Raw genomic sequence first — 22,270 nt, 5'->3', positions numbered from 1 at the left:
CCTCTGACATCCCCATCAAGTGGTCCTTCAGCCTTTCTGTGGAGACCTCCAGGGATGGGAAGCCACCAGTTCCCAAGGGAGTACATTCTATTTGGGAACAGTGATGATTGGTGGGACCCCCCCCAGTACCCCGGGCCCTTTCAAGTGACAGCCCTCCAGAGACTGGATTGAGGATGGCTTATCATGTGTCTCCATGTTAGCTCAGGTTCTTTCCAGAGCTCCCTTTGACTACTTCCCACGTCCTCTATTAACAAGGGAATTCTAGAAGGAAAACCCCCAGGGACTAAAATTCAAGCAGATGCCACCCCCACCTGTCTCTGACTGCTTGCTTCTTCCACCCGGGGTATTTCCCCATTCAATTGAATAAGCATTACTACCACTGGGTCTCTGTTATCTGCCAGGAAACACTGAGCTAAGCACCGGGGCTATGAAAAAAAACCACTAAACAGCCCCTGCCTTCAAGGAGTTTCCAGTCTATAGAAACATCCACTTCCCAGGAGGCTCCTCCCTTCTGGGTTGAAAGAGGCCTGAGCTTGCTGCCTTCAGTGCCAGGCTGGTATATACTTTGAAAGAGGACCAGGCACTTGGGCAGAGGCAGAGGAGCTGAGGAGCCAGGCTTTGGGCAAAGCTAGAAGACAGAGCGGATGCCAGGATCTTTCAGAGTTTGCCCCAAGAGTCTGAACTCAAATTTGGTATTAACTTGGTCTGGATCATTATACGGATGGAGGTGTGAATAATAGGGTGAACGTCAACCTTACACGTGATGGCATGCCTACTGGACATAAAAGGGAAGGAGGCTCAACCTCCCCACCCGGGGCCATGTGGACTCAGCTAGATCTCTCCCCCCACCCCCACCAAGCTGAACCAAGGATCCCAACATGCTTGATATTTAAAGCCTACAGAAGTGTGGCTCCAACCTACCTGCCAGCCCTCTCTCCTAGACCCCTTCCACCCACACACATGGCACCTACACTGGACTAGTTAGTGTCTACACTGGCCCCATGCCCGAAACTCTCTCTCTGCTCCTCTCTGCCTTTTTGACTCCTCTTTCTTCAAGACACCACCTGCTCCATGAAGCCTTCTCTGGTCTTCGCTGCCTTCCCCCAATGTTCTCTTCCTCACATTTTCTGGGAGCCTATTGTCTTTCTCTCTCCTTTGTCTTAGTCTCTCCCTACCTTGCATTACTCATCAGTGTGCAGATGGATAGATAGGCAGGCAGATAAGTAGGTAGAGATAAACAGGGATATAGATGACAGTTGGACAGAGACAGATGACAGATGTGTACATATATAAAGTACATATAGACTCATGTAGCATAGATATCACATATATTCTATACCTGCTGCCAGCTGGCCTCTCCTATGTTGAATACAACCCCCCCCCCAAGGGCAGTGACTGTTTTTGATTCTCTTTTCTCGAATCCTTGGTACCTTACAAAAACTGAAATGCTGATTTTATGAGTAGGGCACTCCCAATGAGGAAATTCCTTCTACCAAGGTGTAGGTTCCTTCAAGGCTCCTCTGCTGGGCCCTCCTTTCAGCAAGGACGTCCTTCATTTGTCTCTAACTGCATCTTTGTCTCACTCCCCACAGAAGCTTCTCTTCCCTCCTTAAGCTTCCAGCTCCTCTTCTACCTCACCCCCCCCAGCTGAGGATCTTGCCTCTGACTTTACTAAAAACAATTGAGACCATTCGACCTGATTCTGTCTTCTCCTGTTCTCTTCATCCCCAAGCCTCACCTTGACATCCCAGCCCACTGTGTTTCCTTTCTCCCAGCCTCTGACCAAGAGGACCTTCACAAAAGTCAAGCACTCACCTTCATCATCTCATCCTCTCCTGTCTTCTCCATCAGGTCACATACTCAATTATTCCTCCCTTCCTCAAATCTTCAGTCTCTCTTTATCAACTGGTCTGCTCCATTCAAGAAAGAAAGAAAGGAAGGAAGGAAGGAAGGAAGGAAGGAAGGAAGAAAGAAAGAAAGAAAGAAAGAAAGAAAGAAAGAAAGAAAGAAAGAAAGAAAGGAAAGAAAGAAGGAAAGAAAGAAAGAAAGAAAGAAAGAAAGAAAGAAAGAAAGAAAGAAAGAAAGAAAGCCCTCACCAGACTCTACCATCCCCTCAAGGTGTCACCCTATATCTCTCCTCCCTAGAAAAATGGTAGAAAAAACTGTCTACACTTGCTGCCTCTACTTCTCCTCCCCTCACTCAATCCTCTACCCTTTGCAATCTGAACGTGACTTCACCATGAGTTTAACTATCTTCTCTATGCTAATGACTCCCAGACGTACATATCCACTCCCAGCATCTCCCCAGAGGTTGTCCTGCCTCACCAATTGCCCAATGGACATTTCAGACTGGAAGACCTGTAGCCATTTTATGCTTGACATATCCCAAACTGAATGCATTCTCTTTCCCCATTCCCCAAAGCCTCCCCTATTTCTGTCAAAGGCACCACCATCCTTGCCATCTCCGAGGTCCATTCCTCATTACTATCCTTGGCTCCTTGCCCCCCATATGAGATCAGTTACCAGATCTTGTCATTTCCCTCTCACATCTGACCCATCTCTACAGCCACACAGCTGCCATATTAGTTCACACCCTCCTCACCTCTCTCCTGGATTATATTTCTCTACCTCATCCCCCCCCCCAACTCCAATCCATTCTAAACATTACTGCTGCTAAATCAAGTTTCCTTAAGTGAAAATCTGACTATGTCTCTCCCTGCTCATTTAACTCCAGTTGCCTAGAATTGATTGTCTCTAGAATCAAATATAAATTACTCTGCTTAGCTTTTAAGCCCTTCACAACCTGGCCTCAACCAACTATATTGGACATTACTCCCCATCCCTCACTGCAATCCAGCCAAACTGTCCTCCCCTCTGCTCCTCACATATGATATCCCATCCCTGTGCTTTGGCCCTGGATGTCAACCATGCCTGGTATGCAGTTCCTCCTTACTTCTGACTCACTGAATCCTCTCTTCCTTTAAGATGTGGCATCATTGTTCGTGGATTTGTGAACTGATCCAACCATTCTGAAGAGCAATTTGGAACTATGCTCAAAGGGCTATAAAACTGTGCATACCCTTTGATTCAGCAATACCACTACAAGGTCTGTATCCCAAAGAGATCACAAAAAAAGGGGGAAAGACCCACCAGCTCTTTTTGTGGTGGCAAAGAATTGGAAATTGAGGGGATGCCCATCAACTGGGGAATAGCTGAACACGTTGTGGTATATGAATGTAATGTAATGTTATTGTACTATAAGAAATGATGAGCAGGTGGACTTCAGAAAATCCTGGAAGGACTTTGAATGGACTGATGCTGAGTGAAATGAGCAGAACCAGGGGAACACTGGACACAGTAACAGCACCATTTTGCAATGATCAGCTTTGATAGACTTGGCTCTTCTCAGCCGATACAATGATCTAAGACAATTTCACAAGATTCATGACAGAAAATGCTGTCCACATCCCGAGAAAGAACTATGGAGGCTGAAGGCAGGTGGAAGCAGACTATTTTCACTTGTTTTTTCACTTTTTTTCTTTCTTGTGTTTTTCCCCTTTTGTTTTGACTCTTCTTTCACAATATGGCTATTGTGGAAATACGTTTAACATGATTGTGCATGTATAACCTATATCAGATTGCACATCATCTTGGGGAGGGGGGAGGAAGGGAGAAAAAAATTCACAACTCCAAAGCTTATAAAAGTGAATGTTGAAGATTTTACAGGTAATTGGAAAAAATAAAATACTATTAAGTGGGTGAAAAATAAAATGTGGCATCATCATGTAGCCCCATCTTCTGCATGAAGCCCTTCCTGATGCCCTAAGTAACTTGTACCTAACTGTGTTTGTCATCTGCACATCCTTGTGCATGCATCCCCCATCAGAGCGCCAGCTCCTTGTGAGCAGGGATCATTCGTGTCCTCAGTGCCTAGCACAGTGCCTGGCCCCTTCGTTGTTGTTCAGTTGTTCAGCTGTGTCCACCTCTACACAACCCCGTGGACTTTGGTCCGTGGAGTTTTCTTGTCAAAGATACCAGAGTGGTTTGCCATTTCCTTCTCCAGTGTGTCTCCATTTTACAGATGAGGAACTGAGGCAAATAGGGGTTAAGTGACTTGCTGAGGGTCACCCAACTAGCAAGTATCTGAGGCCAGATTTGTACTCAGATCTTTCTGACTCCAGGCCTGGTGCTCTAGCCACTGCACATAGTAGGTACTTAAAAAGTACCTTGTTGATTGACTTAAAGGTGGAAGTGACCTCTGAAGCCATCTATTCCAACCTTCTCATTTTACAGAGAAAGAAACTCAGGCTTATGGTGGGGGAGTGGTCTACTCAAGGTAGCAGGGGTAACTGGCACCTTCTTTGCACTCTATTATTGTTGTCAAGTTGCCAACCCTTGGTGACCCCGTTTTCAGTTTGCTCAGCCATTTCCTTCTCCAGCTTATTTTACAGATGAGGAAACTGAGGCAAACAGTGTGAAGTGAGTTGCCCAGGGTCACGTAGATAGTAAGTGTCTGAGGCCAGATTTGAACTCGGAAAGATGAGTCTTTCTGATTCCAAGCCCAGTGCACTATCCACTGTACTACCTAGCTGCCCCCTTGCACTTTATAGAGTTGCTTACTTAGATTTTGCTTTTAATTGACCTGGAATAAATGTCTATCAAATTAAATTATCAGAAAATGCCACAAAATCAGGCTTATGAAAACAAGATTTGCTTTGATGATGTCTCAGGTCCCTCTAACATTATCTGATTCTTTCTAGGATTTCAATATCAACCTGAAGGGTCTTTGGGGCTGAGCCAGTGACTGATCAAGTTAAGACAGGAAGGGTGTGAGGACAGCAGCTCCTGAGACCCACTCAGCCTTCCCTCAGATCTAAATGAGGATTTAAACTGCAGGCAGCTCAAATTTGAAAAGAGAAGATGGGGGGGAGTAGGGAGGGATAGGGTGTTTCCTCCCTTTATCTCTTGGCTCCACCCTCCATCCACACCCTCCATCCACAAGTCACCCAGTCCTTGGAGCCAGCCTCAGACAGGACAGATAGGCATCTGCTTTGCTACTGAATCACAAAGCTTGACTCAGCTGGCAAAGATCAATCTGAGGCTGAGTGACAGAGAAACAGGCAAAGCCACAGAGACAGAAAGAAAGAGGGTAGAGAGACAGAGAGAGCACAACACTGTATATAGAAATATAGAGATATATAGAAATAGACTGAAAGAAACAGAGAGAGAGAGAGAGAGAGAGAGAGAGAGAGAGAGAGAGAGAGAGAGAGAGAGAGAGAGAGAGACTCAGAGAAACAGAGAGAAACCTCAACTGCAAAATGAAGGGATGAAGTCATTGATATCTAAGGTCCCTGATGGCTCCAAATCTATGATCTGATGTCACTTCATCCCTGGGTCTCCGTTCCTTTATTTGTAAAATGAGACTCTGTAGTCTGAGACTCCCTTCTAGTCTCTAGGTCAATGACCATCTATGATACTGGCTCATATACTGACTGGCTGTGTGATCCTAAGTAAATCCCTGTCTTTCTCTTCCTCAGTTTCCTCATCTGTAAAATGGGCTCCAAGGAACCCCTCAACTCTAAAGGGCTATAACTAGGACTTCTAGAGAAAGGGGTGGAAGTGAGTATGTTCAAAGGAGGAAAAGAGAATCTCACTAGATTTCTCTGAGCCCTGAAATAAAAAGTTCACATCACTTTCCTCGCCTGCTCTCATTTCTGGCCATTCCCTACACATTGAAATTCATGCCCCATTTTTGTGCCTTTGCAAGGCGTGCCCCCTGCCTGGAATGTCCTCCATGCTCCTTCCATCTTTCAGAATGATAGCAATAACAGCTAACATTTAGAAGCTCTTCAAGGAGTGTAAACGCTTTCTACCTGGTTATTTCATTTGATCTTTGTGATAACCACAGTCATAGATGTGAATCACCTCTGTCTGAGCAGCTATCGAGACAGGCCACTTGTTAAGTCTCTCACCCTTCCCCCGTGCCACCCTTCCCCCACGCCACCCATTCTGAAGGGGCCAGAGCTGCCTCAGGCAGCTACGTCACCTGGGGCATCCATTCCTGGCCTCAGGGCTAGGCATCTGCTGCCCCAGAGTGTCATGTTAGTATTGTTGCTGTTCCGTTGTTTTTCAGTCATGTCCGACTCTTTGTGACCCCATTTGGGGTTTTCTTGGCAAAGATACTGGAGTGATTTGCCATTTCCTTCTCTAGCTCATTTGACAAATGAGGAAACTGAGGCAAACTGGGTTAAGCGACTTGCCTGGATTCGCACCACTAGTAAGTGTCTGAAGCTGGATTTGAACTCATGAAGATGAGTCTTCTTGACTCCAGGCCTGGCCCTCTGTGCACTCTGGCACCACCTAGCTAGCCCAGGCTGTCCTAAGGAGTCAGAAATGGCTCCAGCTGAAGTCTCTTGAAAAGATCAGTCAGTCAACAAGGATTTATTAAGTACCTACTATTGCCAGACACTATGCTAAGCCCTGGGACATGTGTACCAGGAATGAAACAGTCCTACTCAAAGAGAGTTTGTATTCTAGTGGGGGACGACACACTGTTCCTAGAATATAGTTATACCTGTTTATCCCTGTTTCTTTTCATGGATGAGGGAACTGTCTCCCCAAAGTCTTTGGGCTTCATCTTGATCCAAAGCCTGCTGGAGGCTCCTCTATGACTATGACATGGTGATGACAGGTGAGTTTTCCATGGCCCTTCACAGATTACTGGAGGTTTTCACACCTTCTGTTAACACCCTCAGCAACCCTGTGATATAGGCATGGAAAGTGAGATGCTCCCTATTTGACATATGGGGAAACTGAGGCTCACTCAGCCCATAAATCATAGAACCAGGACTAGGACTCAGGCCCTCTGCATTCTCATCTCCCACTGTACAAAGTTGCCTTGCCTCTAATGTGACCCCTGGACAGTGCCCCTAATTTGAGAGCTGGGAGAGATCTCAGCAGTCATGGAGTCCAACTCAGAGCTGAAAGGAAACTCCATTCTAACATCCCTGTGACAAGAGGTCCCCTGGCCTCTGTCTGAAGCCCTCCAATCCTCCCCCAAGGCAGACAACTTGAACTGTTACCTGTTTGTACTCACCCCCCTGCTCCTGGTTCTGACCTCTGGGATCCAGACTAGAACAAGCTGAACCCCTCAGCCATGTGCCCCATGCCAGCTCTAAGCTGCCCTCAGTCTTCTCCTCCCTGACCAAACAGCAGGCCCATCCACTGACCCTCACTGGATTAGCCCCCCCCATCCCGGATGCTGAGCTGCAGATGTCCCCCACCATCAATAGCCTTCTAGAGTCTATGCTGCTGTCCAAGGTTAGGTCTACCCAAGGAAGCCTGGTGTAAGGGAATAAGTCAAGGCCTTGAAGTCCTAAGCTCCGGCTCTATGGTGCCAGGCTTTGCTGCTCATTAGCTCTGTGACCTTCAACTCCTTGGCCATAATTTCCTATAATAAGAGAGTTAGGCAAATGGCCTCTGGGGTCCCTTCCAGCTCCAGCTGGGATGCGGAAGGTTTTCCAAGTCACCAAGCATTTCCTGCATATCCACTGTGTGCCAGGCATTGGGTTAAGTGTTGAGGATACAAGGAAAGACAGTCCCTGCCCCGGAGAAGCTCCAAGTCGTCATGAAGGGGACAACATGCAAACAACCATGTACAAACAAGACACGGCCTGGCTGAGCCAGAGGGAAGGAACTGAGAAATAGCTTCGTGGAGAGAGTGGAACTATGTCTGAGACTTGAAGGTAGGCAGGCAAGCCAAGAGGCAGAGATGAGGAGGGAGAGAAATCCAGGCCTGGGAGAGAGCCAAAGAAAATGCAAGGAGTCTGGAGATGGCAGCTCTTGTCAAACCATCAAGGAGCCAGGGTCACCCAGTCAGGCTACAAAGGGATCTAAGCACGAAGGAGAGGATTGCTTTATCTTTGACCGGGAGGGAACTGGAGTCCATGGAGTTTATTGAACGGGTGACAGGGTCACACTTGGGCTTTAGAAAAATGACTGACAGCTGACTGGAGGATGGGCTGGACTTGGGGCAGGCAGACCCACTACCAGCTAATGCAGTGGTCCAGACATGAGGGGATGGTGGCAGTGCCAGAGAACCAAAGGGGATCTAAACGTTATAAAAGTTCAATCATCAGACCTTAGCAACAAATCAGTTATAGGAGGTGAGAGGCTGAGAAGTTGGGAATGACATCTAGGTTGCAAGCCTGGATGACTGAAAGGATGGTTGATAGTACCTTCAGCAATTATAGGGAAGTGAGGAAGAAGGGAGGCTTAGGGGGAAAGATGATGGGCAGTTTGGGACATTGATGTTTAACAGGCATCCGATTCAAGATACCTGATAAGCCATTAGAGACGCAAGACCAGAGGCCAGGAAAAAGGTTAGAGATGGCAAAGAGATCTGAGACTCATTTGCATAGAGACTATGGTTTCATCCATGGGTGCCAATGAGAGGACCAAATGAGACAGTGTAGAGGGAGAAGGGAAGGTGGCCCAGGACAAAGTCTTTGGGAGACACCCACAGTTAGTGGGCATTCTCTTGATGAAGATTCAGCAAAGGAGACTGAGATAGACTGGTCAGCCAGGTAGAAGAAGAACCAGGAAAGAGGGGTGTCACAAAACCCTAGACAGGAGAGGGTCTCAAGAAGAGGGCGATGGACAACGTGAAGCCTACAGAGAGGTCAGGAAGGATGGGGATTGAGAAGGGGCCAATTGCCCAAGCACTTACCCCTGAATTCACTTCCCTCTCCTTCATGCTCATCCACAAAACAACACAAAAATGGTACAGAACATGTGTTAGAGCAAGCAATGCCTTTTATTGTTCCCGGAGCATGCCAGGAGGGCCTCAGTTTCCTCACCCGTGTAGAATGTACTAGACAGTCTCTCCGGTGGCTAAGTCTAAACATCCTCCTGTCCTCAGAATGATAATGCTGGGCATGGCCAGGATAGTTTTTCCAACTTGTCTATCACAGAATAATAGATTTAGAGCTGGGAGGGACCCTAGAGGCCCAACATCTGACCCAACTTCTAATTCTGCAGATGAGGAGCTCCGTTTCAGAGAAGGGAATCCATGTGCCCAAGATCATCTAATTAGAATTGTGGAGTCATAGAATTTAAAGCGGGCAATGGGGGTGGGGTGAAGACTAGAGCAATGAAATTGCTTTCCCAGGGTCATACAGTTAGTAAGCAGTAGAATCAAGATTTGAACCCAGGTCTCTTGACTTTAAAACCCCTTGTGCATTTCCCACTCCATTGTGGTCCTGTGTTCTAGCTTAGGAAGTAGAAAAGGGGAGGAATCAGTGATAAAAACCCGCAGGCATTTTAGGAATGCCACCTTCAGGTGAGATGCTAGTGATCTTTAGAACTGACTTGAAGAACTCAGGTACTCATGAATGCTCATATGTCTTTTTAATTTGGGGTTAAACAATACATTTTTGTTAGAAAACAATTGCATTTTGTAAGCCCAGGCCAGTTTTTCATCTCCAGCATTGGTGCTTTTTTCCTACTCAACAAAAGTGGCTTCTGGTATCAGATTCCATTAGGAAAGGATGAATCACGCAGGTGCCCATAGAGAGGAGGAGTCTGGGCGTGGTGTGAAGGAAGGATGAAGGGTGTCAGAACCATAAAAGGAGAGAAGCAATACAGTGGTTGCAATCTAGGAGAAAAGTCTAACCACAGAGTAGGAGACAATGGCGTTGCCATGCCAAAGAAGACAGCAAAAGCCGGAATCCAGAGGTGCCGGTTAGGTCCTACGTGCAGGAGCCGGAGAACATAACAGGGCAGCTGAAATAAAAATGTGGGATCAAGATAAGCCAACGGGGTCAAGGAAGACAGAGAATCGGAGGTCAGCCATCTGGTGCCAGCCACTGAAGACCCGCTGCATGCTCAGTCCTTGCTGAGTAACCTTCTGCGACATGTGCCAGCCCTCTGCTTTCTGCCATTCTGTGTTGGGACCTCCTCACACAGAGCCAGAGTTGTGGGATTCCCTCCCTCTCCAAAAATGTCATGTTCAAAATACCAGTTTTACTTTGTATGTGTCCGTGCGAGTAAATGGTGCTTAATAAATGTCTGCCACTTGGTTGGCTGAGATCATGCCTCAGTTCTCCCTCCCTCACGAGCCTTCATTTCCTTAGCTATAAAGTTGGGTACAAGGATGCTTGCTCCATCTCCCTCGTATTGTAATAATCTGTGAGAAGGAGATGGGGAGTGAGCTGGCTGTGTAAAGGTCAGATATTGTGATGGAGTCTGTAACAGAATCACAGACTATTAGTCAGAAGGGACCTCAGTGGACATCTGGGCCAGGCCCCTCTCCGCCCCACAGACAAGAATAAGAATCCCTTCAATAGCAAGAAGTCCCTCAGGCCACTGCTTCTTGGGGGAGCCCATTTCACTCTCGAATAGTTCTAATTACTAGAAAGGGCTTTTTTTTCCCTCTTTCAACCCTAAATCTGCCTTCCTGTAACTTCCCCTCTAGTTCCTGGCTCTGCCCTCTGGGGCCTCTCCTCCCACAGACCAGGCTGTCAGATACTTGAAGGTGGCAGCCATGTTCTCCTGGAGACTTTTTGCCTCTTCAGGATTTTCGCCTGGTCCTCATGTGGCATGAGGGCCAGACGCTCCCTTGCCCTGGTCATCCTCCTCAGGTGCCCTTCCTAGCATGTGACAGTCAGAACTGAACACTCCAGTTGTCATCTGCCCGGGGAGGATAGAGTGGGTGAGTTAACTGGCTTGTCTGGAGTCACAAAGATAGGAAGAGTTGACGTCAGGATTTGAAGCCAAGCCCTCCTCCTTCCTTGATCCACTGTGTTAAATGGCCCTTGGGATGGGGAATGAAGGGCTTTAAAAGCTACAAAGACAGAATTTTACATCTGATCCTGCAGGTACTAGGGAGTCCTTGGAGCTGACTGAGTAAGTGGGTGACAGAATCAGATCTTCATTGAATGGAGGACAGATTGTAGTCACGTCTGGTCAAGACAACAGATTTATTAAGTGCTTCGTGTGCGTGTGTCAGGCACTGTGCTAGGCACTGGCGATACAAATATAAGCAAAAAGATGGGCTCTGTCCTCAAGGAGCTTACATTCTGATGGGATAAGACAAGAAATAAAAGGTAGGTGGGAAAGGGGCGAGAGAAGGCCCCTATGCAAGGGCATGGTGACAAAGCCTGGACAGTCAGCACCAGAGATGGGAGAAGATTGCAGTGGAGACAGCTGAGACAGGCCCACCAATCAGAAGACCGTTGGGATGGTCCAGGCGTGAGGTGATGAGGGCCTGACCCAGGGCAGTGACCTCACATGGAGAGAAAGAAGTGGGCATGAGAGATGGGATGAAGGTCAAAATGGTAAGGTCTGGCAATAGACCAGATATGTGGAGTGAGGAGTCAAGTGTTACCCTGAGGTTGTGAGCTTGGGTGACTGGGAGACACGTGATGCCCTCAACAGTAACAGGGAAGTTCAAAGGGAATGGGGCTTGAAGAGAGGTGAGACCATGAATTCAGTTTTAGACATGTTGAGTTTGAGATGTCTGTGGGTCCTACAGTTTGGGGTATCCAAAAGGCAGCTAGAGCTCCATGTGAGACTAGACCTCTGAAGAGAGACTTAGAACAAATAGATAGACAGATAGATAGATAGATAGATAGATAGATAGATAGATAGATAGATAGATACAGGTGTGTTTGTGTGTGTCTGTGTGTGTGTCTGTGTGTGGGGGGTGTGTGATTATGTGGCGTGACTATGTGTGTGTGTGGTGTGTTTGTGTGTGTGTGTGTGTGTGTGTGAGAGAGAGATGTGTGTGGGGTATGTATGGTGTGGGGGGGGTGTGGTTTGTGGTCTGTGTGATATGTGGTATGTGATGTGTTTGTATGGTGTGTTTGTGTGATATGTGTGTGTGGTGTGTGTGTGGTGTGTGATTATGTGGTGTGAGTGTATGTGTGTGGGGGTGTTTGGGGTGTGGGGTGTGTGTGGTGTGTGTGTATGTGTGTGGTGTGTGGGGGTGTGTGTGTGTGTGTGTGTTGTGGTGTGTGGGGTGTGTGTGTGGTTTGTGGTCTGTGTATATATGTGTGTGTGTGTGATGTGTGGTGTGTGATGTGTTTGTATGGTGTTTGTGTGATATGTGTGTGTGGTGTGTGATTATGTGGTGTGAGTGTATGTGGGGTGTGTGTGTGTGGTGTGTGTGTGTGTGTGTGTGTATTCTGCATCAATGACTGAACCCATAGAAGCTGATGAGCTCCCCAAATGAGGGGACTAAAGGAAGAGGAGATGTCCATTCTCTGGGTCTTTGGTCTCCTCCCCACCAGGCACCAGAGTGTAGGAACAAGGAGACTTGGCTGTATCCCAGTACTTTGGGACCTTTGCATTTCCCACAGTGGATATCCCCTCCCCCCGGGGCAGAGAGCTACCCTTTGGAGACTTAGTAAATGGTCTCCAAGATCGGCAGTGGTTGAAATGCCCATTTCCAGCTGCCAAGCAGGCGCAGAGCCTCCCAGCACTTAGCTAGGCTGGTCCCCAGAGAACAGTCCATCCCTGAGCTCAGACTCGATGCTTGTCCAGCTCCAAGGAATTCATCGAAGCTTGTGCTCCACTGTCTCTCCACCTTTGGGAACCCAGGATCCCCTCCATGCAAAGAGAATACATCAGAAGAAGACTTTGCTAAGTCTCGAGTAAAATTGTGGATCTTGTTCATCTCACAAGTGGTTTTGGTTCATTATTTTTTTCTAGAGCAAGGGAACTCCCTGGTATGGAAAGTGCCTCCACCCATACAGATTGTGACATGATTATTGGAACACCGGCTGTTTAAGTGACTTGCCCAGGGTCACCCCGTCACTGTGGGTCAGAGGCAGTACTATACCCCAAGACCTCTCACCTCTAAGACCTGTCTCTTCCCTATTCCCTGCTCCCTCTCCCAAAAGAGATTTATGTTCCAGGAGCGTTTCTGTAAAGCCACAGAATGTTAGATCGTCAACTGAGCTGGGATTTGGGCTGCCTGACCCTGGTCCCTGACTTTCTGCTGAGTTAGTTTAGCTACCCGGCCTTTGGTATCAAGGGAGGAAGTGGATTCAATGATACCTAAGATTCCTTCCAGAGCTAAAAATCTCTGTTTCTAAACTATTAAGGGGAATTAGCTCTGCTCAGAGCATCTCTATGATTCTAGGTGATTTGAGGAAATGAGGCCCCTGGGGCCCCCTCACTCCACCTAGCCTCTGGAGGCTGACATCTGGTCACACTCACCCACAAGGTATCCCTAGGGGGCCCCACATCCTGGGCTGAGTAGCCCATTGGCCTCACCCAGGGGGCCAACTCGGAGGCAGCTATACACATGGTGGGGCTCTGGACCACCTGTGTCCCTGGTGAGGATGCTTTCTGGCTGAACCTCCCGGACTTAGAGGCTTCAGCTGAGGCGTCCCAACGTCTCCAGGAGACAGCCCTCACCCAGCAGCATTCCACAGTCCCCATGGCAATAGGGCGCTGGCATTCTTGTTTCCAGGGCGACCCCAGGCCCTCAGCGTCCTCGGTTTCCACAGCAACCAGCCAAGGCCCCAGTGAAAGCTCACTCCCTGCTCCACTCCCCTGGACAAGTCCCAGCAGTGTGGACCAGGTGTCAGGAGAGCTGGGCCAGTCAGTCCTGACACCAAGCCAGGGCTCTTCTGCCTACAGAATCTTCTGGCAGAATCTGAGAATTGCAGTATTAGAAACATCCCTCCCCACACACCAGAATCTCCCCTGCTGCCGATATCGAGCAAGCCCCTGCTGGGACTTCAGGAAGGAGCTAGATTTGCCTGGAGCTTCCCCCACCCCGCTCTCTCTTTGTGGTCTGGGCCATGAGTGCTGAGGCCAGTGATCCAGGTGACCATGGGGATAAGAAGCCCAGGCTGAAGCTGGAAGCTGTGATCCAGGTCAGTTCACCTGTCCCTACCACCCTCCCCTGGGTAAGCGGGCAAATGGATCAGACAGACAGACATGGGGAGAATGCCATTACTCCTGGCCTGGCCTGGCCTGGCCCCTCCTTACTGGGCTTCCCTGGTCTCCCTGAAGCCCAGCTGACAGGAAGTACCTTGTAGGAGAGGATCCTGGGGAGATGCCTCCAGGGATACTTCCTGCAGTGGTCATGGTCTACCCTGGTCTGGACTACACCAAGAGTATGTACCAAAATGGAGAATGTGGGATGGCATCAGGGAATTAGGAGACAGAGGAAACCTCCAAGAAGAGGCCCATGGTTTGCCATCCTCCCGATGTATCCTCATACTTGCTTATCTTTCTGAAAACTACTTTGATGCACCTATGGAGAGCTGATAAAAATTAGATGTGAATTTTATTAACTACAGTAGAATCGGTGAAGCAGCCAGTGGGATCTCCAAAACTACGTGGCCCAGCTTACACCAAGAACCTGCAGTGTGGACAGGGAGGCCAGAGAGGAAGAGGGCCTTTGCCTCAGTGGTCATTGGTCCCAATTTAGGGCCAGGAGCGACCTCAGAGAACATTCAGCCCAACCCCGGAGTTCTGCCCAGGAGGAAACTGAAAAGAAGGAGCTATTCTAATGGAAAGAGCTGGGTTCAAATCCCAGCCTTAACCACAAATGCCGCCCTCCCTCTCTCTGGGCCTCAGTTTCCTCCTGGGGAAAATGAAGGGGTCAGAGTAAAGCCAACCTAGGGTCTGTGAACTTGAAAAAAAATGACTATTTCAATAGAATTGGTCTCCTTTACAATCCTACGTATTTAATTTTATACACTTAAAGACATGATTCTGAGAAAGGGTCCACAGGCCTTACTGGACTCCTCAAGGGGAGGGGGTGGGGGGAGAAGGAGCTCGTGATGAAGTACAGCCATTTGTTTTGTCCTAGTACCCTAAGGACCGCAACGACCACAGGGGACCTTCCTTCTGACTTACAGCTGAAACCGTAAAAGGGGAAATATGTGAAAGGAGAGAGATGTGCTCCCTCCCCCATCCAAATGGAAGCCCCTGAGAGCAGGGACCACCCCACTTTTCTATTTATATCCCTAGCTCTTAGGAACACATAATTGTTGTGTCATTTCAGTCATGTTTGACTCTTCATGACCCCATTTGGGGTTTTCTTGGCAGAGATACTGGGGTGGTTGGCCATTTCCTTCTCCAGCTCATTTTACAGATGAGGAAACTGAGGTCAACAGGGTGAAGTGACTTGCCCAGGGTCACACAGTTAGTAATTATCTGAAGCTAGACTTTTACTCAGATCTACCTGACTCCAGGTCTGGTACTCTATCCACTGTGCCACCTAGCTGCCCCTCAAAACACATAGTTAATAAATGCTTCATTCATTCATTCATTCATACATAACACAAAAAAAGTAAGAAACTTTGAACTGGATGGTGCCTAAGGTCCCAGTTTTAGCTGCTGTATTCCTCCTGAGGAGTAGCCTAGGAAGAGATGAATCCCTGGTCCTCAATGTGAAAAGTGAGGTTTCAAGGGAGGTGTAATCTGCATGTAGGAAGTTAAGAAAACCTGGAGTTCTCACAGCCACCATTTCCCTATTTTCTTCCCTCTTCCTCCCATTAAAATGTGAGCTATTTGAGGGCAGGGACTGCTTTTGCCTCTCTTCTCCCCTCCCCACCCAGTGCTTAGCACAGTGCCTGGCACACAGAAGGTGTTTAATAATTGCTTGTTGACTGACAGACTGACATTTCCTTCCCCAAATCCTCACCTGACACCTTCACAACGTGGACTCATCCCTTTAATAGACTGTCTTTCTCAGGGTCATGGTTCAGTGCTAACGAGTTTATACCTGCTTGAGCTGACTGAGGTTTCCTCTGGGGTGTGTGTGCACGGGGGCGCTATATTCAAAATTAAGGTTTCATTGAGAACTCGTTTTCGGCTTAGAGGTCTCAGGGTCAAGGTGACCTGGGTTCAAATCTTGCCTCTGCTGAATGAATAATGGCTATGTGACAGTGGGCAAGGCACACCCTATCAGTGCCCCATCAGCTCTTTAAGACAGGGATTCTTTGCCTTTGTGTGTGTGTCCTGAAGCCTTCGGCATCAGTCTGGTGAAACCTCTCCATCTCTTCTCAGAATCATGTTTTTCTAAAAAAAAAAATGCATAAGATTCAATAGGAGATCAATTATTGTGAAATACAGTAATAAAAACTATTTTTTAAAGCAGTTTACTGGCTGGTAGTGGTGGACCACCCCAGGAATCCCTGCCCCTGGGGAAGCTGAGCTTCAGCGGGTTAAACCACCCCAGGCTCCTCACTAAGCATGGCATTGATATGGTGGGGGGAGGGAGGATGCTGGAGAGGGACAAGGGACACTGCGGGCTGTCTTGAGGAGGGACACAAAGGCTGAGCTCAGAAATAGAGCACGGTAAGGCTCCCGCCTTGATCAGAGAAGGCTTGGCGCCTGAGCGGCCCCTGCACTTCCAGCCTCAGCTGGATAGGGAGAACCAGCCTAGAAAAAAGTTTCACATATCCCAGAATAGGAACCCCTAAGACAAAAGTTCTAGAACAGGTCTTTATCTGCTCTGGTGGAGGGAATTTTCTCACTGTACTAATGGTAAAAAAATAAAGTAACACTGGTTTGGAACACATATGATGACTCAATAAAATCAGAGTCTAAGTGTACAACTGGACACGCCCTGAAAGGGCGTGTCCAACAAGACAAGATGCTCTCTGTTGAGACGTTCATGGCAGGGAAGGGGGCCAACAATGAGGGGGAGTGGCCTAAATGTCCCATGTGTGCATCAATAAAACGACATTCTGAAAAGTAGGAGGACTGTGGAGAAAGGGGGGTGCCATTTATGAAATACCACAAAAGGCAAATAAACCATCCTCAGAACCCAAGCTACACACTGCTCAGTGACCTTCTTGTGCAAATGACTTAGAGGAAACTCTTTGCAAGGAAATTGACCGTTGCGAATGCAAAACCACTATGGAGCGAGCTGGGTTAGTTATGATGCTCAGTCATTTTTTTTTAAATAAAGTTTGTCACTGCAGCAAAATCGCAGAAGCTCAGGATTGGAAGATTGGGCTAGTTAATGTCCCCAGTCTCTTTGGGCTCCATAACTTGTGATCCCGGAACCCCTTCCCAAGCTCCGCCGCTAGCGCTCCCGTTCCCGGCTCAGCAACACCTCGGCATGTGGTACCCAGGGAGGGGTGGGGCTTGCCAGCAGCTCTATCTTCTCCTGGTCCAGAACAGCTGGTGCTGAAGTCAGGTGTCCAGAGTTAGTCGTTGGGGAGAAAGATGCTAACCCTTGCAGTCCACTGCAAGGAGGACTAGCTTCAGATACATGAAAGCCCCTCCAGGGCAGCAACAGCAACCAGGCGTGACTGCGATAGGACAGCAGGCACATAACCTGTCCTCTACAGCTGACCAGGGTAAACTATCTGTGCTTGAGGGCCACCTGCTTTGCAAGCAGGCGCCACTCGGATGCCCAGATAGGCTTTGCTGTTTTCCAGTAGAAACTGGGCTTCCTTCCAGTGTCTCCTGGGGAGTAGAGCATCTCCCCACCTGCCTGTGCTAAGGACTGGAGGAGGAAGGGAGGGGGGAAGCATCAGAGCCTCATCCTGCATTTCCACAAAGCCACTAGAGCAAAAACAAACAAATGAACAACAAAAAAAAAAAAACAGAAACAAAACCCAGGCTCTTGGGCATTCAAGGAATTTTTAATTAAAAAATTAAAATTAAAAAGGAGGGGGAAGAAGCCTATTTGTAGAAAGCTAATAAATAATTAAATAATAGCATTTATAGAGCACTTTAAAGTCTGCAAAGCCACACACACACACATACATCACATTTACACATATGTAAACATGTTAATTTATACATACAGATATGTGATACATATACTGTGTATACATCTCTATGGACACATATATACAGACACATATGTCTGTAATGGTCGGGAGAGGGTACGATAGACTGGGACACATCCATTATAATAATCATAACTCCTATGATTGTCATAGCTGACATTAATGTAGTAGTTTGTAATTGCAAAAAGCACTCTACAAACATTAGCTCATTTGAGCCTTCTGACAACCCTGTGAGATAAGAGCAAAGGTTATTATTATTCCCATTTTGTAGATGAGGAAACCGAGGCTGAGTGGCTATGTGATGTGTTCATAGAACTACCAGAGGCAGAACTCAAACCCTTACCATCCTGACCCTAAGCCTAGCTGTCTGCCTGCTGGACCACACTGTCTGTGGTCTGTATAGCATTGTGTTGTCATAAAGAAACATCGATTGCAATATCACCTCAGTAAGTCACTTAACCCGTGCCTGCCTCAGTTTCCTCATCTGTAAAATGGGGATAATAATAGCACCTATACCACTGGGTTGTTGTGAGGATCAAATAAGATCATATTTGTAAAGTGCTTTGTAAATCTTAAAATGCTACATAAATGCCCACTATTATTACTACTACTAATAACTAACATTTATATTGCACTATAAAACTTGCAAAGCACTTTACATATGTTACCTCATTTGTGCCTCGTGACAGCCCTGTGAAAGAGATGCTGAGAGAAATTATGCCCATTTTACAGATGAGGAAACTGGGGTTCAGAAACATGAAATGACTTGGTCAGGGTTATATGGCTAATAAGTACCAGAGACAGACCTCTCTGACCCTGAGATCAGCCATCTGGCCCTCAATGCCACGATGATGAAAAATGATAAAAGCAGAATTAGGAAGATTCAAGAGAACCTCAAACAACGGCGTCCCAAAAGGTACATTTGCATCGATATGGACATGCAGGGATGTGCAGTCCTTGAGGTTAGATATGGCATAGGTGACTCATGGTAGATGCTATCTGGGATCTATATTTAAGTAAACTTTTAAAATGTCAGATTGCTCACACTTAAAATAAAGGGCCGGGTGAAGGCAGTGGGGAGGGGAGGGGAGAGCTTCCAATTCCCCAAGCCATGGCAGAACAGTCCTGGACTTCAGGAGATGGAGGCTGGGGACTTGACCAGGGCCATCACATGTGGGGCGGGGAACTTGTTAACTTCTGGCAATGTTCATGCTCATCTGCTCTAGTGGCTTCAAAGTTTCCCGAAGCAGGTCAGTCTTGTAATTTGATTCTGTTCAATAAGTGTATATTAAGTGTGAATTGTGCTCAATGGCTGTTCCATTTCAAAAATGATATCTTCAGGGAGCTCACGTTCTACTCCAATTAGTGGAGGAAGGTCTTCTCTCTGTTTTATGAAGAGGGCTGGAGGACAGGCATCACCCACTGAGCCACTGTAGAAAACACCTTCTTCTTGCTGGGGTCAACATTCACAACTGTCCCATCGCATCAATGGCAGGTTCTACCCAAGGGAATTGTTATGGAAGACGGCCTTCAGTATGACATCCTGATGGGGGCTCATCTATGGGTATGGTCCCAAGGCACTGGGAAGCGACTTGTCTCCACCCCAAAATATTTGTGCTTCTGTATTGGCAGACTCCAAGATCCTTGAAATTCCTTATCTGGGGAGCCAAGCTTTTTGCTTTGCTAAGAGAGATAGAATCCAGAAGATAACCCAAGAAGCCTTGACAAATTCCCCCAGAGATTTGGCTCGTTTATTCTTTCAATACACATTTCAGCATACCTCTGAACATCTGCTGTTTTAGGAGCCAGAGGAGACAAAGAATTTAGAAAAGCCAGCTGCCATGTCTTTCCTACACATCTGGGGGTGGGGGCAGCCTCCCAGGTATGGTCAGACTAGCAGAAAATACAGCAGGGTGATCAGGCTTATGGGAATATGAAGGCAAGTGGAAGAAAAGGCAGATGAGACATGCTCTCTGCACCCCACACTTTGTCTGCTTTGTGGTTCTGTCCCAGTTGCTCCCTGGAGGCACCCTTGGTCTCACTCTTCAGGGAGGTTGCATTGTTTAAAGAAAACAAACTCTCAGGTGCCTTACCTTCTCTTACAGGTAAAACAAGCTTTCAATGTGGTTTTTTCCCTGTTGTTCATGCTTTCCCATGATCCCAGTGCTTCTACCACTCCCCCTTCCCCACATTTCTCCCCTACCTAAAAAGTGGAGGGCTGCATTCAGCGGCACTTAGCATTCCTTCCCCTTGATGAAGCCTGAGGAGGGAAGAGCCCCGACCTGCCTGAGCATGTTAGATATACCAGGAACTGATACCCTGGCTGAGACTCAAACCTGGCCCGAATTCTGGGGAAAAGGCTGGACCTGTGGGCAGGAAGTATGATTAATTCCAGGAGACATTTCCATAGTACTTTCAAGTTTGTAAAATGTTTCCTCTTCCTTCCTCCATACCTTTCTATAGGCTAGATCCCGTGCCTGGAGTACATTCTCTCTTCAGCTCCCTCTCTTAGAATTCTCAGCTTCCCTGAAAGCCAGGCCCAGGTGTCACTTTGTAGGGCAAGCCTTTCCTCATCCCCCTCCTTTTGGGTTCTCTCTCCTTTCTCAGATGACCTCCTGCTTACTTCTCTAGCCCATCTTCTGCTCCAGCCTGAGGCAGAATAGTCTATATACACAGATGTTCCTGGAGGGAAAGAACCATTTTTCATTGTTATCCTTGAACAGCCAACATCTAATCCAATGCCTTGAACAAAGTAGGCTCTAAATCAACATTTGTTAAACTGAATGAAATCTACTGCGTTTCTTAGAAGGTGATGAAATGTTTCCCGCAGTAGGGGTGATAGTGGGACCCCATTAAAACAGAGACAGTCAGTGGCTACCATGAAACAAATGCTCAAAGGATCAGAGAAAGGGCTGAGACAGAATTTAGGTCCAACGTCTTTTTTCAGTAGATAAGGAAACTGCACCACCTATCTCTACATCAGCACGACCACCACCTGACTTCCCTAGGGATGTTGTAAGGATATAATAGTACCAAATATGTGAAACTGTCATAGAACATTGGGGTCAGAAAGAACCTTTAAAGTTCATGCTACATTGGCTGTTGCCTTTCATTCTCAAAGAGGACCAAAATGACATCATTATTTTGGGGTCAAGGTACAGTGTGACCAACTGTGGCTGATCAGACCAGACAAGCTTGGAAGGCTCTGCCACAGGTCAGGCACAGATGGTCCATATGAACACTGGGAGTGGAGATGCCTCGAATTTGCACATCTCATGTTGCTTTTAAGCTACTACAATTCTGCTTTGCTCATAGAGCATAATGCCTTCTTTGATGTGGGCATGCCATGCTGGGGGGTCCTGTTCCATGCTGGGGGGTCCTGTGCCATGCTGAGTGGTCCTGTGCCATGATGGAGGGTACTGTGCCATGCTGGGGTGTCCTATGTTATACTGAGTGGTCCCATGCCATGCTGGGGGGTTCTGTGCCATGATGGAAGGTCCTGTGTCATGATGGAGGGTCCTGTGCCATGCTGGGGGGTCCTGTGCCATGCTGAGTGGTCCTGTGCCATGATGGAGGGTCCTGTGCCATGCTGAGTGGTCCTGTGCCAGTGTCTCCATCATCTATGTTACATGCATCATTATTCAAATGAAGAAATTGAGGCCTAGAGAGGTGAAATCACATGTCCATGGTATTACACTGGGGTTTGAATCAGGCTCCTCGGTCCCAGGTCATGCTCTTTATGCTCTAGCACTAGACTGAGGACCCTTTTTCTCTCCCCCCAGAAGAGCCTCATACACCTACCTGAATAGCCCTGGCTTGATCAGTTGGCTAGAGAATGGTTCCCTCAAGGCAGAGGCAGAGCCTCACAGAATGCCAGGGCCGAGGGACCTTGGAGGTCCTCATCTGGGGCTCCGGACCACCTATTAGACATGAGAAAATTGCAGAGGGGCTGAGGGTGGGGGATGAAATGAGTTGCCCAGGGCCACACAGCCATCACATGTCAGAGGCAAGACTCAAACCCAGGTCTTGTGGATGCTCCAAATGCTGCCTTGATTTCCTTTGCAGTTCCCTCTATTTTGTTTTATGCATTTAAAAACAAGATTCTACAAGGAGCCTCTGTGCTTCCTCAGCCCGACTGCCCCACAGGCCAACAGCAAAGAAAAGATGAAGAACTTCCCTGCTTGTTAAGGCTGTGGGTCCAGGCGCTGTAGGGTAGCTGAGTGAAAGGAAGAGAGGGGGAGGACTTGGGGCACTGTCCTCCCTACACCTTGTGATGCCAGCATTGGAGAGCCATGAAGAAAAACCAGATTCTCAATCACTACTGAATAGAGTCTCTGCAAGGAAAGAGTGAAGGACACTTCCTTCCATGGGGCTCCTCAAAGGGGCCAAGAGCACGGAGCTTAAGGCAGAGCAGTGTGACTGTCCCTCACACCAACACCACCTTGTCGGGGTCATGACCACACTCCAGTAGATCCCCGCAGCCAAAGGTATTTCTCCCT

At 47.7% G+C, this 22,270-nt stretch overlaps 1 long non-coding RNA gene across 1 annotated transcript; it reads right to left on the bottom strand.

The window, feature by feature from the left end:
- Positions 1–9,393: 9,393 nt before the first annotated feature.
- LOC144454853 (uncharacterized) lies at positions 9,394–13,397 on the bottom strand. The gene is made up of 2 exons (XR_013483415.1): positions 13,222–13,397; positions 9,394–9,783 (listed from the first exon to the last, which is right to left on the bottom strand). It is a non-coding gene; the product is annotated as an uncharacterized LOC144454853 (long non-coding RNA).
- Between the last annotated feature and the right edge of the window lie 8,873 nt (positions 13,398–22,270).

The sequence above is a fragment of the Phascolarctos cinereus genome, unplaced genomic scaffold, assembly GCF_003287225.1.
Source record: "Phascolarctos cinereus isolate Bilbo 61053 unplaced genomic scaffold, phaCin_HiC Scaffold_7;HRSCAF=346, whole genome shotgun sequence".
Classification (NCBI taxonomy): domain Eukaryota; kingdom Metazoa; phylum Chordata; class Mammalia; order Diprotodontia; family Phascolarctidae; genus Phascolarctos; species Phascolarctos cinereus.
This window is presented reverse-complemented; position numbering and strand designations above follow the sequence as displayed.